The sequence below is a fragment of the Amblyomma americanum genome, chromosome 2 (assembly GCF_052857255.1).
Source record: "Amblyomma americanum isolate KBUSLIRL-KWMA chromosome 2, ASM5285725v1, whole genome shotgun sequence".
NCBI lineage: Eukaryota > Metazoa > Arthropoda > Arachnida > Ixodida > Ixodidae > Amblyomma > Amblyomma americanum.
The window spans coordinates 221,880,910-221,898,481 of record NC_135498.1 but is presented as its reverse complement, the minus strand read 5'-3'; the positions used below and the strand labels follow the sequence as shown (position 1 = coordinate 221,898,481).

The 17,572-nt window shown below is 47.3% G+C and overlaps 2 long non-coding RNA genes across 2 annotated transcripts in view; both read left to right on the top strand.

Moving 5' to 3' along the window:
* Positions 1 to 10,094, top strand: part of LOC144122185 (uncharacterized) — a 33,354-nt gene extending 23,260 nt beyond the window's left edge. The window contains exons 4-5 of the long non-coding RNA XR_013312835.1: positions 9,266 to 9,319; positions 10,012 to 10,094. This is a non-coding gene — a long non-coding RNA (uncharacterized LOC144122185). The remainder of the gene's footprint in view (positions 1 to 9,265; positions 9,320 to 10,011) is intronic.
* Positions 10,095 to 10,209: 115 nt separating this feature from the next.
* Positions 10,210 to 15,493, top strand: LOC144122186 (uncharacterized). The gene is made up of 2 exons (XR_013312836.1): positions 10,210 to 10,308; positions 12,357 to 15,493. It is a non-coding gene; the product is annotated as an uncharacterized LOC144122186 (long non-coding RNA).
* The last annotated feature ends 2,079 nt before the right edge of the window (positions 15,494 to 17,572 follow it).

Sequence of the window (17,572 nt, the reverse complement as noted above, 5' to 3'; positions counted from 1 at the left end):
ATAGTCGGTAACCAGCAAGCCCAATTCACAACACTTGTGCCAGTCTATGATTATTAGATATTGATACGGGAATAAAAGAAGAGGCGGAGAGCCAGCGCGAGCGGCGAGCGCGCGGCTCTAGCACGAGGGGGATAGAACGAGAAAGCTTGGCCGCCGCCGGTCGTGCTTCGCCGGCTCTCCTCCGTACTGCTGCTATATTTCTCTGGGCGGGCCCGTGGCCACCCCGTGGCATCCCACACCGTAACATTTTGGTGGCAGCGGTGGGATCATGCCGCTCACCCGCTCCCAGAATCAAGCACCCGACGTGCCAGACGACAGGAGTCCACCACCAGCCGATAGCGCCGACGACGCGGCGGCTGGCGCCGCTAGACCTAGGCGCTCGGAGAGGCTCGGCTCTTCGCAGCAGCCGGACGCCGGTGTTGAGCGCCTCCTGGATACAGTCACCCAATGGATGGACGCATGGGAGGCCCGTCTGACTGCCCAGGCTGGGGAGATGGAAGCTCTCCGGCGCGAACTCCGTCGCCTGGTGCCAGCCGAGCCGAGCACAGGTCAGGTGCCTTTGGGCGTCCCCGCCGCCGCTGTTTACGGCTCTGCCGTCGCTGGGCCTGCGGTCGTGGCCGCCAATGGCGTGCTCGGCGCGGGTGCGTCCTCGCCGCAGTGTTCGTTGGACGTTGTGGAATTGCCCACATTTCACGGCACCATCTCGTGGGATGCTTACCGCATCCAGCTGGACGGTATTACGGCGGCGAGAGGCTGGGACGAGCAAATGAAGGCATGGATGCTCGTTGCAAAACTGAGGGGCCGCGCCACCGAGCTGCTGCAGAACGTGCCGCCCGACCAGCTGGGCTCTTACACTGTTCTGGCGGGCCTCCTCGCCGACCACTATGGTGCCTCAGGTCAACCCCGTGTGCAGTACCACCGCCTGCGAGCCCGCCGTCAAGAGCCCGGGGAGACGTACCAGGACCTCGCCGCCGCCATTGAGCGCCTGGCTCTGCAGTCGCTGCCGGGAGCGCCTCAGAACGCCGTGGCCCTGGTCGGCACCGAGGCGTTTGTCGACGCCATCCGACTCCCCGAGGTGCAGCGCTTGGTCCGCTCTGGCCGTCCTGATTCCGTCCGCGCCGCCATGGCGCTCGCCATCGAGGCGGAATTGACTTTGCTGGCCACGCGGGGGTCGCCACCGTCTGCCGAGCGCAGCGTCCGGGTACAGGCTCCTCGGTCCGCAGCCCCAACTGCGGCCTCTATCCGACGCCTGCGTAACGACGTCCGCATGACCTGCTTCCGCTGCGGCCTGCGGGGACACTACGCGAGGGACTGTGCCGGCCCTCCAACGTCGGGAAACGATTTGGCGGAACTCCGGGGGCACCGTTCCGCCGAGTCCGTCCCCACACTCCTTTGTTCTCCGCGTCCCCTCCTTTCGTCGGCTCCGATTACCACTGATGCTCCTTACGTGCTCGTCGACGTCGCCCTGCTTGACCGGCACGTAAAGGCCTTGGTTGACACTGGAGCGGCTGTCAATGTACTGCACAAATCGTTTGTTGCTAACGCGCCCCACCTGCTTCTGCCAGCCGCCAAAACCCGGCTCTTAGCTTTTAACGGCACCCCTGTGGAGCAAGTCGGACGTGTCGTCGTCAACCTGACAGCACTCGGAAATACCATCTCCACCGAGTTTGTTGTCGCAGACAGCCCTATTTGGCCAGTGGTCCTCGGGTGCGGGTGGTGCCAGCAAGCCGGAGTCGTCCTTAATTTCACTAGAACCAAACCACGGGCGAGCCGAACTCTCTGTGGGCCGGGCTGGCTTAGCCGGGTTTCCAGCCTCGGTGTCGCCCTGTGGCAGTCCCTGGTGTCGGCGACCAAGCGTGCCTCAGCATCTCTGCGTGACCTCGCGACGAAGTGGCCGTGTCGAGTCAAGCCGTTCGACGTCACTACCGTGACTGTGGCGTCCGCCGTGACCCTGCCACCGGGTGCGGCAACGTGGGTGTATGCCAAGCTTGACAGTCCGGTCACAGCAGACGTGCTGTTCGAACCCATCCGGTGTTCAGCTCCAGCCCGTCAGATGACCTCCCCTCGAAGCCTTCTGCCTGTGCTCAAAGGAGAGGCCCATGTATTTATACTCAACATCAGCAGCGTACCTCTCGCGCTGACTCCTGGCACGCAATTAGGTACAGCCTCAGTTTTGGACCCCGGGTCACCAGTGGCGTCTCTGCAACCTGAAGCCCCGCCTCGCCACCCTCCAGCGCCGGCGATCCTATCATGGGAAGAATTTAACTTTGGACCCAGCCTGACCTGCGCGGAGCTCGCCTCTCTGAAGACCTTGCTGCTCGAGCATCGCAGTTGCCTTGCTCTCAGCGCCGGTGAACTCGGGTGCACTTCCTGGGCTCAACACCGGATCAACACCGAAAACCGCGGGCCCGTTCATCACCAACCTCGCCGTGTAGCGCCAGCCGAACGGAGAGTCATCCAGCAGCGCGTGTGCGACATGCTTGACCAGGGAATCATTGCCCCTTCTTGTAGCCCTTGGTCCTCCCCTGTCGTCCTTGTGCGCAAGAAGGATGGAACACTCCGCTTCTGCGTTGACTATCGGAAGCTAAATGCTATTACTAATTGCGACGTGTACCCGCTGCCTCGCCTCGACGATGCGCTTGACCGCCTGAAGGGGGCCCGTTATTTTTCCACGCTAGATCTGCTCTCGGCCTACTGGCAGGTGCCTGTTCACCCCGATGATGCGGAAAAGACGGCTTTCGTGACTCTCGACGGCCTTTACCAGTTCAACCGTATGCCCTTCGGTCTCTCGAACGCTCCAGCCACCTTCCAGCGTCTCATGGACCGAGTCTTAGGCCATTTGAAGTGGACTATGGCATTGGTCTACCTGGATGACGTAATTGTCTACGCGGCTACATTTGAAGAACACCAGAGACGCCTCAAACTCGTCCTCGAAGCCCTTACCTCTGCTGGGCTTCGCTTAAAACCAAAAAAATGTTTCTTCGGTTTCGCGGAGGTGACGTACTTGGGTCACGTTGTGAGCCGGCATGGCATCCGTCCCGACCCTGAAAAGCTAAAGGCGCTTACAGCTTACGAAGCTCCCACCACCGCCAAGGAGCTCAAAAGTTTCCTTGGATTTGCTTCGTATTTCCGTCGTTTCATTCCGGACTTTGCCAAGCGCAGCGCTCCATTGACCGCCCTGCTGAAGAAGAATGCACCGTGGAGTTGGACGCAGGCCCAACAGCTCGCGTTTCTTGACGTCAAGCACGCCCTCCTCGAGCCTCCTACATTGGCCCATTACGACGAATCGGCCCCCATCGTCCTCCACACGGATGCCAGCCAAGATGGGCTCGGCGCTGTCCTCCTGCAAGAAGACGAGTCTGGTGACCACAAAGTCCTAGCTTATGCCAGCCGCCAGCTTTCCGACGTTGAGCGCCGCCGCCACGCTTCAGAACTCGAGTGCCTCGCCGTTGTCTGGGCCGTCGAGAAGTTCCGTCCCTACCTGTATGGCCGTCACTTCACCATAGTCACGGACAATAGCGCTCTCACTTGGCTGCAGTCCGCCAAACATTTGAATGCCAAGATTGCACGCTGGTCCCTGCAACTTCAAGAGTACAATTTCACAATAGTGCATCGGCGCGGCTCTGCCCATCAAGATGCCGATTTCCTTTCTCGCCACCCTTGTTCCGTGACGGCTTTGACGGACCTGAGGACTGCACAAACGCAAGATCCCGCCATTGCTGCCATAATCCACTCCCTTGGCACCGCCGCCGGCGCAGGCCTCCGCCAACTACGCCGGGTCTATCGAATGAAGGACGACCTCTTGTGTCATGTGAAGCGGCTCCGTGGTCGACCACCCGTCTGGTTGCCAGTTGTGCCGGCAACACTGCGGTCGCAAATCTTGCGCGGCTTACACGATGCTCCCACGGCTGGTCACCTTGGTCGCGGCAAGACCTACGCACGAGTGTCGGAGCGGTTTTGGTGGCCTAATATGTCCAGAGATGTCAAGGAACACGTGGCGTCCTGCCAGACATGCCAGTACAGAAAACCGTCCACAGGTGTAACCAAGCCACCCCCGCAGGCTTTTTCGCCACCAAGTTCACCTTTCGAGCTGGTTGGACTGGATCATTTGGGCCCGTTTCCGAAGACGCGTGCCGGCAACCGGTATGTTCTGGTTGCGATCGACTACTTCTCCAAGTGGGTCGAAGCACTGCCCGTTCCAGACACGTCGTCCGCTCATGCCGTCGCGTTTGTGGAACAGCATCTCGTTCTTCGGCACGGTGTTCCCCGGCGCCTCGTCACGAACCGTGGGAGCTGCTTTATGTCCCATGAATTCGAGCGAGCCCTCCGCTCCTTCGGCATTGCGCATTCCACTACATCCGTCAATCATCCGCAGTGCAATGGCCTCGTGGAGCGTGTTAACCGTACCCTCACGGATATACTCGCATCCTACGTCGCTCCGTCCCACACAAACTGGGATCGTTTTGTTTCTGCTGCAGCTTTTGCAGTCAACACTGCAGCGCAAGAAACAACGCATGTGACGCCGTTCTCAGTCGTCTATGGCAGAACGCCCTCCATCCCTCTCGACGCGCAGTTGTGCCTTCCCCATCCTACTGCGTCACCAACTGAGTCTGCTCAACGACTTCATTCCGCCCGCCTCGACGCCCAGCGCAACCTCCTCACGGCTCACGCGCGTGTGCAAGCGGCCAACGCGGCAGCACCACCACATCCCCCCTTCCGGCCCGGTGACTTGGTCCTCGTTCGCCGCACCATCCGTGCGACTGGCCGTGCCGCAAAGCTCTTGCCCCGATACCGCGGCCCTTACCGTGTCGTTGCCCGACTCGGCCCCGTGACATACCGCCTCGAAGACCTGCCAGAGCATCGACCATGCGGTGTGCACCACATTTTTCCAGAGCATGTTTCAAACATGAAGCGATATGTCTACCCTGCCCAGGAAACCCTGCATCAAAGCACGGCCTGACTTCTCCGCCCCCCCCCCCCCCCCCCCCCCCCCCGGTGGAAAGGTGATACGGGAATAAAAGAAGAGGCGGAGAGCGAGCGCGCGGCTCTAGCACGAGGGGGATAGAACAAGAAAGCTTGGCCGCCGCCAGTCGTGCTTCGCCGGCTCTCCTCCGTACTGCTGCTATATTTCTCTGGGCGGGCCCATGGCCACCCCGTGGCATCCCACACCGTAACAATATATAGAACATGTACGCTCCTCTACTATTAGTGTTTGGGTTTTTTGCGTACTTTTTATGTCTTGCTCTGCTTGATTTCGCAGACAAATGTAGTCCTGGTACTACAAGCTGCCAAGGATTATCCTTTCAAAATGCTTCCAACCCTTTCTTCACAGGTGTCTTACTATTGAAAGCATGTAAATTGACATCCCCAGTAATAAAAGTAGTATCTGGCTTTGTACTTGCATTAAGCCATAAGCACAACCAGGTGCTTTTCGAACACACAAGTGCCTACTGTGTTATACAAGCTGTACACGCAAATCATATAAACAATTCTCTTCTGGCTTTAGAGCCTTCTGCTTAGGCTACTATGCTCTGCTTGAATTTGCAGGAATGAGGACCAGTATTACGGAGACAATTATACATCCTGCCTGAGAAAGAAGTTTCAAAAGCAATCTACTGCTGCGAACATATGTAGAACCATGCCGCCACATATCCATGTGCAAGGTTCGGTTCACAGGAATCCATCCGCCTTTGCCTGGAGAACTATCCGGACCAACTGTGCTAAATATACCACTATTGACATTGCATTTTAGCTGCTAGAAAACATCAGTTTCAAATATATGTTCTTACTTTAATGCACAATGCCAGTTGCAATTCTTTGTTTTTGACCATATCCTTTCACATTTCATGCCTAGGGAAGTAAGAAAACGACACAATGTGTTGTCAGATGTCGTTTTTGTTAATACTCGCTGCTGCTCTGCACATTACCGTTTACACAAACGCCGATGCTTGTGGCATTTGTGTTCATTTTGAAGTAACACTCCTTTGCTCTCCGTTGTTTTGCAGGCCATTATTGATAAGCCGAAACGTACAACATTCCAGAGGAAGAAACCGTCAATACCACGCCTGCCAGCCTTCCATGACTCCATTGCTTGATGCTCATAACCTGCAAAATTGCATGTGCAGTGATCTCAGTGCATTGTGTTTATGTACAAAGTGAGATGAAAATGGTTTTGATGTAATTGTTTTAATTACAGGGATCTAAATAACGAGGAAAGTGGGCATTGCTCTCAAAACAAAAATTTTGTTTAGAGGACTCATTTCGTATAGAACATAATTTTTTCTGCATAAATGACGACTGCCTTGGGAAAGGAGAGGGAAGGAGGGAATAATGGGTGTTACTGATGCTGAGGGGGCACCAGGTTCTTTATTCTTTTTGGCTCAAGGGTCGTGCAGCAGAAACCATTGGTGTACATTCATTGGTTGAACAGTTCAAATTAGGCTCTGAATGAGATTCCCATTCAGAACACATGACCACGTACAGCAATCAAATGCAACCTCCGACCTTGTACTCTTGCAGTGTGCACGTTAGCAGTATTAGTATTAGAATCGCTGTATTCGGTCACTCAAAATCAAGCACCAGGAAGGGAGTGGGACCTTAAGAACAAGCGCCAGCTGGTCTTGCAGCTGTCTTAGACAAGCAGGCACCCCTTGGAAAAGGGGCAGAGAGGCCAGGAGGTTTGATGGCTCTGGGGCATTCCAGAGAATACAGTGGGTCAAACCGGTGTACGTTTCAGGGCAGTTAAAACATTCAGGAGATATTGCATACTTTTCGAAGAAAGCCTGTACTGGTGTCACTGAGATGTTGCATGCCCATTCATAAAGTAACTTTGTGACTTGGAGAACTGAATAAACTAAGCAGCTGGAGCTCACCTTTGATAAAGGCAGATCATTGGTTCCAAAACATTATGCTGAATTAAAAATGCAAATTGCAGAAATTGATGCCTTTATTTTTGATTCAAAGTAAGATGAATCAGAACCCATCCTGTTATACAGAGATCAAAGCAAGATCTCTGGAATGGGGGTGATTGTCATTGTGAAAAACTTATTGCAACATCATATGAAGGAGCACAAAATGCAGTTATGGTGTACATTGTGTCGTATGTTATTCATGCACATTGATTTTTTTCATTGATACTATGTTTTTCCTTGTTTTTCAAAGCAGAAATGTCAAAGGTGGAAATTGCATGCATTGGAATAATTAGCCTTTTGGTGCATTTGTATTTGACACATCAATCTTTATCTTGATTCTTGTGCTGTATGGCCTTGACTCCACTACTTCGCACTGCTGCTTTGTCTGCTGGTTGGGGCTTTGTGAACACTATAGCTCTGCAAAACCTGTGCTGTCAGTATCGTGTGGTTTATTCTATATATTATTGTATGTGCAGCTGTTCAGTTCACTGCTTTATGGGCATTTTTTTTTTGCTTTGCTGGAGAATACAATACGATTCCTTGTGGTTGGTCACAAGTGAATGACCACATTTTGTCATGTGCGTAGCATTGCCTACTCTTTCAAAACAGTATTTCTTGCTATGTGCATTTAGCCTGCATTTTGACATCTTCCATTCCATTTTGGGGCCTTTTTAAGAGCAGGTCACATTTGCCTGTATAAGGTGTACTGTGACAGCCTTTTTTCGGTTTTCTCATAATACTGATTGTTCTGCACATCTGTTGGACAAGGTAGCGGCAGATTTACCAGATTTACTGACCCGCAGTGTTTTTCTTTTATTTGCCCAACAAGGGCCCTTACAAGAGTCTGCCTTCGTGCATAACAAAATTTCCATAAAAACAGTGTAGTGCTGCGATTTTGCCCAGTGTAATGCAGCAACTGAACACAAGATGACAAGTCGCACTTTTATTCACAATTCCTCGCTGCATTCACTCCCTCTACAGCGGTGGCCTAGCCATTTGAGCATGCACCTCACATGTAGGAAGTGCGGTGTTGGATTCCCAGTACCACTGGATACCCACCAGCGCTACAATGCTCGAGCTTTATCCCTGGCTTCTGCTGGTTGGAAGGCTTGGAAATTTGGGTCTGACACCAGCTTGTGTAGACGAAAGTGCCTGATGCCATGCTGCTCTTTGGCAAAAGCTGCCCTTGCGCCACGAAAATTCACCATTGTCATCCTCGGCTCCCACTCTCGCTGTTACGATGACCTCACCTCATCAGTGTGTTTCCAGAGATGGGCTTCTTTTTTCTATCCATGGTGTTAGAAAAGCTGGTAACCTTAAACATTTTTCAGAACAGTGCATTGATCAGCATTTATCAGCATTTAGAAGTGCATTGTGAAACTCGGTCATGACAGTTTCTTTTTTGTCTTGTTCCAAAATTGGAGGCGCAGGTATTACACGAGTAAATATAATATGCTCTAACTTCACTCAAGAGACAGTACTGTGCAGTTTAGATGTGGTACTACTGACTTGATTAATTGCACTCTTGGAGACGATAGAGGCGGAACATCATGTTGGGCATGTTGGCAACATTCATGGACAGCTGTAACCTGGACGTTTTGCCAGTAGCCATGCTCTTAAGTTTTTTTCCTTTGTGCAGTACAATGGCTGTAAATGGTTTAATAAAGAAATTCATGTCATTAAGCGTAACTGACACTCGTTAGTTCTTAAGCCTGTGTAGGCAGACTTGTACTGTCCTTCCCATGAAGCTAGAAATTGTGCTTTAGTAGGATACAACTTAAAAAACAGCAGTTAACACTGGGCCACGGTCTGCGGCGTAGTGTATTACTCCGCTAGCCAGTCACAAAAGCGAACGAAATCAGCTTTTTAATATTTGACTTTATTAATCAAGCCAGGTATCAAAATTCTAGAGTTTAAAACTTTTTTCTCATCGTTAGCTTCTTGTTTAGGTGACAGAAGTTTTAACAATGGCCTACATTTTTGTCGTGGAGGAATTCTGTGCGCCGGTCCTGAATGTGGGTGGAGCTTCACTGCAGACTTAAGTTGTATCCGGCTATAGTTCATTCTTCAAAGCAATAGCTGTTGACTTGGTCCTATTGGGTGTACAAATTTGTAGGCAACTGTCAGTTTTTCATGAATGTAAGTATAGTAGTAATCTGCATGCAGAATTAAATGTCAAGAATGTTTGCTTTGGAACTCGTTTCTTTTCAGGCTCTCCCTACTGAATTTAGGTAAACTGGAAAAGCTGTTCTACGAGACTGTGTTCCATACTGACCGTGTCATGCACATAACATCACAAGAGTCGTACGTGTAATCTTGTGTCTCAGTGGCTGCAATCTGCTCTTCACGTGCAGGTTTGAGCTCCAGGGACCACAAACATGGTGTACCTTCTGGACAGAACTCGCCAGGTTAGAATCGGTACTTTTTCTCCTTATTTGCTTTCCTGAAGAGTGTCTTTGAATGAGCAGTTTGAAAGAATCTGAAGCTTCAGTTTACTGAACTGTGGTGAATGACGGTGATATGTGCCTTTGATATTCTGGAAAGTTGCTTTCTGTGATATATGAAGTACTCACCGAACTGTCACCGCTGTGAGTTCTGTGTATTGATGCAAGAAATTGTACAAGAAATTGACCAAGGCCTCGTCAGATTTTTAGACTTTAGCCTTGGCCTCCTTAGACACCGTCTGAGGAGCAAATAAAAAAAAATGGCATTGTGCATTGGGCTAAGCATAGCTGACTGCCACTTGTTCATTTATTAAGTCCATCTCGGTGGAAGTTCGAATAGTGTCTGTCATGATGCCAGTGATGTAAAGATCAAATGCAGAAACTTTGGAAGAATTCAAAAGCTGCCATATTTTTTGGCAGTGATGACATTTCTTGCAGCTTAAATGTTTTTGCCTGCATGCAGAAATGACTGTAGAGACATCTTGTTTCAGGCCTGAGTTCTCCTTAGGGCCGATCTGTTGAATAAAACTTTTGATAAACATCCACAGCTTTTGATGAGTGTACCCTCCGTATTCAACTTTTTTTCCTATCTCCAAGTGAACAGTGGATTATTGGTTCTGGCATCTTATTTAAAGTACTCTGCTTGTTCAACACAGGTTCAGTCGTGACACAGAGCAGCCTTGGCACACCTCCCGTGCAAGATTCAACCAGTGAAGGGCAACCTGTGAGCCACTGCATGGCGTCTACTTCTTCCGGCATGGGTAACCACGGGGGTAAACCCACAGGAAATAAGCTGCACGAATGCACCCACTGCAGAAAGGGATTCAAACGTAGAACCCTGCTAGTGGCGCATCTCCGAGTCCATACCACCGACCTTCCATTCCATTGTAACGACTGTGGAAGCAGCTTTGCACAAAAGGCCCATCTGAAGGCTCACCTGCGCTCTCACAAGGGTGAGCGTCTTTACCGTTGTGACCACTGTAGTAGCAGATTTGCACAAAAGGCTGTTCTGAAGGCTCACCAGCGCACTCACACGGGCGAGCGTCCTTACCATTGTGACCGCTGTAGTAGCAGCTTTACACAAATGGCTGTTCTCAAGGCTCACCAGCGCACTCACACGGGCGAGCGTCCTTACCATTGTAACGACTGTGGGAGCAGCTTTGCACAAAAGCCCCATCTGAAGAGACACGAGCGCATTCACACTGGTGAACGTCCTTACCATTGTGGCCACTGTGGTAGCAGCTTTGCACAGCATTGCCACCTGGTGACACACCAGCGCATTCACACAGGCGAGCGTCCTTACCGTTGTGACCATTGTGGTAACAGCTTTCCAGTTAATAGTGCCCTGGTGGCACACATCCGTACCCACACAGGTGAAAAGCCATTTCAGTGCCAGCTGTGCCCCATGGCCTTTAGGTCTAGTTCAGACCTTGTGAGGCATGAGAGATCCCATAAGGGCGAAAAGCCCTTCCAGTGTGACTTGTGCCAAAAGGCATTCTGTAGGAGGGAAATTTTGAAACACCACAAGGCAACAATACACAAATAATAGCAGTTGTCCGTGATGCCCCTCATATATGTGTTTTGCTGACTACGAGTTTTTGTGCAAGCTCACAAGATTCTATCTGAATACCTGATGAAAGGTGCTGGTAACTAATCACCATTAAATACATTAGCAAGTTTTGTTTATTTTGACAAACTTGTCAGAAAATTGCATTTTTTGTGCCCTTGCACAACAGTCGCTTCAAGTGAGCCTGGTATGCTCACTTGCTATGGTCACGGAGAGTGAGCCTGCTATGCTCATAAACTTGTATCAGTGGAAATAAAATCGCTGTCATACGTGGGTGGTATCACTTCCTTGTCGGAGAGCGACTTTCAAAATCAATTGTACCCAATATTATTTACTGGCGCTAGTTGTCACCCTGCCTCAGTGAAGAGATTTTGGGGAGTGAAAGGTCGCACAATTTCTTTTAGTCTTGAAGCCTGAGCGGGATAATTTTTGTGAGCTTAATCGTAAGTTCACTCGTTAATATCACTGAAAAAATTATTGTTTGTATGACAACAAAGGAAAACCTGCTTTTGTGAAAATATTTGTGTGTTTATTAAAGCAGTGGTAGTGGCAGGAATGAGAGAGGACAATTAGGTGTCCAGCCTCAAAATGATGTGTCCTGTGTTAGTTTGCTGGCTTGAAGAGTTCTGTGTTCTTTGGAACGAAAGCCAACAAAAGAATTCACAAACATCTGCATCACTTTTTCAGAGCACTGTCTCTGCTCTATATAGTAAATGGAACAATATTTATGGAGCATTGTTTCCTTACCATTTTTAATCTATTTCATCTATGAGAATACCAGCTGTTTGTGACCATTTCACATTGTATTAGCTTCTTTGTTGTGTTGGTGTTACTTGAAAAAGCCTCCTCTATTTACATTTGGTGTTCATGATAACAAGCCGCAGGGTTGTCACTGCTGAAACAAAAAATACTTTGATTAGTGCTTTCGAAACACATTGTAACCTTTTACTGTGATATAAAGCTCGTTTTTTAGGTCAGTTGTGTGAAATTGCTTAGTGAACATTAGTATTTTATTACAATTTCTATTGCAAAATGTTGAATGCATTATGGCTGTTTGTAAAACTCGCTTACTTGACATATTTTTCATTAAATTTCAAAAGCGGTGCAGTTCTTTTGTTAGCCTGCTTCAAAAAAGCTGCTGCTCCCTTTTTTTTAGTGTTATACATGAACTATCCTTTGACATCATTGTGCCTCGCATCCAGCAAAGAATTGCTATTGTAAAGAAGACGACAAGCATATGCGCGAGCTGCATGGTCATCGCCTGGCACACGCTCTCTGCTGGACTAGCTGACCCGCTGTTGGCCCTGCTCCCGTTAGGAAGCTTCTCAGAATAAACCCCACCTTACATTTGGTGGAGGTGCTGGGTCTCACTACTCTGTGACTGAAAAAGAGTGCCTTGCCATTGTGTGGGCCTTAGGCAAGTTTCGCCCTTAGGTGTACGGTCGTCCTTTCGACGTCGTTACGGATCATCACGCCCTTTGTTGGCTTTCCTCTCTGAAAGATCCTTCCGGCCGCCTGGCGCGCTGGGCGCTGCGTCTTCAAGAATACAACATCCGAGTCATGTACCGGTCGGGCCGCAAACATCAGGACGCCGACGCCTTGTCTCGCTCCTCGCTGAACTTGCCAGCCTCTGCGAAATCGGAACCCCTGAGCAATCTCCCACCGTCAGTGACATGCCTTCTGAACAGCGCAAGGATCCATGGATTCGTGCTCTTTTGGACTTTCTCTCCGACCCATCGGCGGTTAATCCATCCTGCGCGCTGCGCCGTCAAGCTTCCCGTTTTGAGATCCGAGATAACCTGCTTTATCGCCGTAATTATCATTCTGATGGACGAAAATGGCTCCTCGTCATTCCTCGCCACCTACGGTCCTATATCTGCTCATGTTTTCACACTGACTTGCAATGCGGTCACGCAGGCCTTTTCAAGACTTACATGCGCCTCCACCTCCGCTACTACTGGCGAAAGTAATAGCTTCTGTTAACTTTTATAAGCTTGTAGATAACAGCACTAAGACATATTGCAAATATAAGTAATTTTTTCAAGAAGTTTCACCAAGTTTTTGTGTCATACTACAAAAGGGTCATACCGTGAAAGAATCCAAACATAACAGTGGATGGCAACGAGTGGGGTTAGCAGATGAGATCAGGAAGTTTTTTGGGATGAGATGGCTCGAATATGTCTGGCAAAGCACAGAGTGTTTTTGAGGTGAGCGGGAGAGAGCTTTGTTGTGCTGTGGATGTAGTTAGTCACAAAAGGGAAGAGAAAAGGTTTCTCTGTATCAATACCAGTTGCCATGTTTCCATGAAGCCTTACTGAAGCTGCCATATTATTCTTACACATGAGGCTTTAAAGTGCCGTTTCATTCGGAGACCTTTGTCCATACAAGATGTAGGCTAGAAGCGTTCCTTCCGATGCGCTTAATTTATTCTTTTACCCTCTCCTCTGAGTGCAAAGTACATAAACATATCAACCCCAACTGGCCAGTTAAAACTGGCTGGAGTAAAAGGATAGCAAAAGAGCCAGTCAGCATCCGCTTGGGCTCCCGGAACCACTGGTTTAATTGTCGGTCTACACACATTCCGCTTGTGTGCAGCTGAATCACTGATTCCACCAGATGATAAAGGCTCCACCTCAAGGAAACGAAAATTATGAGCGTGGATGTAGTGCAATCATGTATGCAACAGTTAATGAGAAAAGTGTGACGTTGATAATCGGATATGGATGCAGTCTACTTTGTGAGCTTAGGTCAATGTTACAACTCTATGGTTATGTGCTGCTGTCAGCTGATGCCTGCAAGGCGATCATATATTGTCTCGCTGGAAGTAAAAGAAGCAACCCAGAATGCTTCCCACTATAGAACCAGCACTATGTGTTGTTACAAGAGGGGCATTGAACCTGCAAACATTGGTTTAAAAACTTCAGCGACATCAAACAGAGAAAAGCCAGATTGCTGAGCTACATGGGGAAACTCCCAGTTCATCTTCAACAGATGTGAGAAACTTGAAATTTGGAATCGATCGACTGGACGGCTCACTTCGCGCATTGCCAATAGAACAGTTCGTTGTTCAGTTGCCTAACAATTTGACCTGTTGATCTGTTTTTAATACTTCTATGTTATCTATTTCTATGCTATCCATGTTATTTGTTTTTGCTAATATATGCACCCACTCCTGCTGTGTCTCCCCTCTGAGACAGCAGTATTTGTAAATTATTAAATTAATTAAATAAATGGTATGCGCAGAAAAAGTGTGTGCTTTGAAACGACTAAGCATTGAATTCATTAGAGGGAGTGCATACTGAGATGGTTAAACTGAGGAGCACATGAAATACCTTGGACCAAATTTGAAGCTGAATGATATGTACTGTGAGTAGTTCAAGCCAGCCTCCTAGGAATGCACATAAGTAACAACAGTTTGAAATTGAACTAAAGGCAAGCTCCAGTTTCCTTCAAGGAATTGTTCACCATAGCCAATGGGATGCAAATTGCAGTCTGGGCCATTTGTTTTGGTATTCTTAATATGCCCCCTAAACTGAGTACACAACCAGAGTATTTGTGAAGTCCAATATGGGATTATGCACAAATTAATGTAACTAAAACTAAAGCTATTATATTCAAACCAAAAAATAATAACAATATGCTACCATGCGATCTTAAGCTAGGCCTGGAAACGATAGAAATTGTAGACAATATTAAAATATTAGGGGTATATTTCAACAGCCAGTTAAGCTGGGATAATCACGTTAACGCTGTCATCAGTAAGCTTTCTCGTGTCACAGGTATCATTAACCGGCATCGTTACTTACTTCCATGCAAAGTTAAACTTCTGTATAATTCGCTCTTTATGTCCCAAGTACACTATGCGCACCTAGTTTGGGGAATAACTACAGTTACCAATAAAAATAAGATTTACGTTTTACAGAAAAAGCCTGTACGTGCAATACTCAACGTCGGTTCAGATATAAACACATGCAACTTATTTCGCCAGTTCAAGGCCGTAAAAGTATCTGAAATGTATAATGTTAGGCTGGCTGAAAGATATAAGAAGGACCTAAGACAAAATGTGAATTACTTGCGTGACACGGCACGCCTTTCGCTAAATGTACAAGTTTACACTAGCAGACACAGCGAACCATGGCATATTCCAACATGCCACACAATATGTGGTACATATAGCCTAGCAAACACACTGCCCCGTCTTTTAAATAAGTTTCATGCCGCGAAAGTTGATGTATCACGAGCATGCCGCAAAGATATACAGGATGTATGTGCTACTTTTTAGATTTCATCATGCTTTCACTGCTTCCTTATCTCTTTCGTTGCATAAAGTGTTGACCTGATTTGAATAATCAATGACATGTTTTTCTGTGCAGTATATTTTTCTGTTGCTTTTTTGTTATCATTTTTTGTATACGCTTCATTTCCTCATTGTCTTTTCTGATGATTTTTGTGTATGTATGTTGCCTGCTGCCTGCAATGTAGCGGCCGAGGGGCATGTCTGGCTTTTTCCCTCGACCCTCACCATGTATACATGGGAAATAAATTGAAATTGAAACTAAGTACTGATTATATACTCCTCTACAAGGGACACATTTAATTCAAATGTATTTTGCAAGTTATACTGCCCTTTGAAATTGCATTAGTATCAGCAATGAGGCTATACTGTGTTAAACAAAGCTTCATGCATCTAGCACAGGTTGTTACAATTGTATACTTTAATCTGTATTCATGCTGATTGGCATTGGATATAAATTTTAATCTCTTCGCCAAAGTATTTGTTTCACAAAAACCTGTCAGACGACTCAATATACAGCAATGTTTGCAAGCCTTGGAATGAGGTTGCATTTTCAGGCATGAGGTAATGAAGAAAACCTTCTCATATACCAGTAATACACCTCTAGCCTACAAAGACTTCCCTTTATCATAGGGTGCATTCCTAGCACGTCTGTAGCTTGGTCTGAATAACATAGCTGGCCGAAATGAGAAAAGTGCTCAACAGTCTGCTAGATTTAACTATCTGCCAAGCTAATTACAAAGATGGCCACATAAGCTTAAGAGACTGTCGGCAGTTTATCGTATTTTTACTGCTGGTAATTGCGTTCCCCCATTGTGCTGTGCAATGTTAATTCCGAACGTGTCTTATTGTAGAAGAGACTGAAAACTGCAGGACCCTGTAAAAAAATGATCAATGAAAACGCTCACTTGGAATTTGTCTTTGAAGAATTACTGCAATGCAGAGCCAAGATAACTGGTGCGTTATCACAAACTTCTTTTTATCTTCTTTTTATCTTTTTTTATTTACTGGTGGTAATTGCGTTCCCCCATTGTGCTGTGCAATGTTAATTCCGAACGTGTCTTATTGTAGAAGAGACTGAAAACTGCAGGACCCTGTAAAAAAATGATCAATGAAAACGCTCACTTGGAATTTGTCTTTGAAGAATTACTGCAATGCAGAGCCAAGATAACTGGTGCGTTATCACAAACTTCTTTTTATCTTCTTTTTATCTTTTTTTATTTACTGGTGGTAATTGCGTTCCCCCATTGTGCTGTGCAATGTTAATTCCGAACGTGTCTTATTGTAGAAGAGACTGAAAACTTCAGGACCCTGCAAAAAAATGATCGTTGCAATGAAAACGCTGACTTGGAATTTGTCTTTGAAGAATTACTGCAATGCATCAGAGCCAAGATAACTGGTGCGTTATCACAAACTTCATTTTATCACATATGCAACTGATGTCAGCATCTACAGAGACTTCTGTATTTATATTTATTTAAGATACCCTCAGGGTACAGATGTACGTTACAGAGGGGAGGGGCGGATACATATACAAAGTAAAGTTAGCACATGAAGAAAACAATAAAACAAAAGAAAATAGAACAGCAAGGTACAAAATATAATTTCTAAGGCAGCATTGGTGTCAAAAATATAAAAAATATGTAACAAGGAACACAGTACACAATGAAGATAGACAAATGAAAAATGGTTTAACACTATGCAAGAAAGAAGCTTTGCAACGCGGATTTAAAGTTTTCTTCTCCAGTTATACTTGTTAGTGATGCGGATAGGTTATTCCAATCATTACAAGTCCCGGGAAGAAACGAGTTAGAAGGGGCAACCGTGTTTGAGTGTGGAATGTAGACCTTTTGACTGTGGTTACGGCGATATGAAATGTATGATGGGGGTTGAATCCACAAGGAGCGCAATGTTGAGTTATAGTGGTATATTTTATGAAAAAGTGTGAGGCGAGATAGCTTCCTTCGAGTTGATAAGGGCGGAAGATGCAAGTATGCTTTCATATTAGTAACACTGGCTGTCCTTTGATAGTTATTTAAGATGAACCGGGCTGAACGATTTTGTACTGCCTCAAGGGACTCTATGAGAGTTACTTGGCCGGGATCCCAAACAGATGATGCGTATTCGAGTTGTGGACAAATGTAGGTTGTATACATTAATAATTGTAAGGATGATGGTGCAACAGAGAAATTACGACGAATGTATCCAAGAGTACGACTGGCTTTGGCGATGATGGAACTGACATGTGATTTCCAAGAGAGATCGTTTGTAATGGTTACACCAAGGTAGCGGTATGATGTCACAGACTCTAATAAGACGTTATTAAGCGTATACGTGGGATCTGATAAGTTAGTGC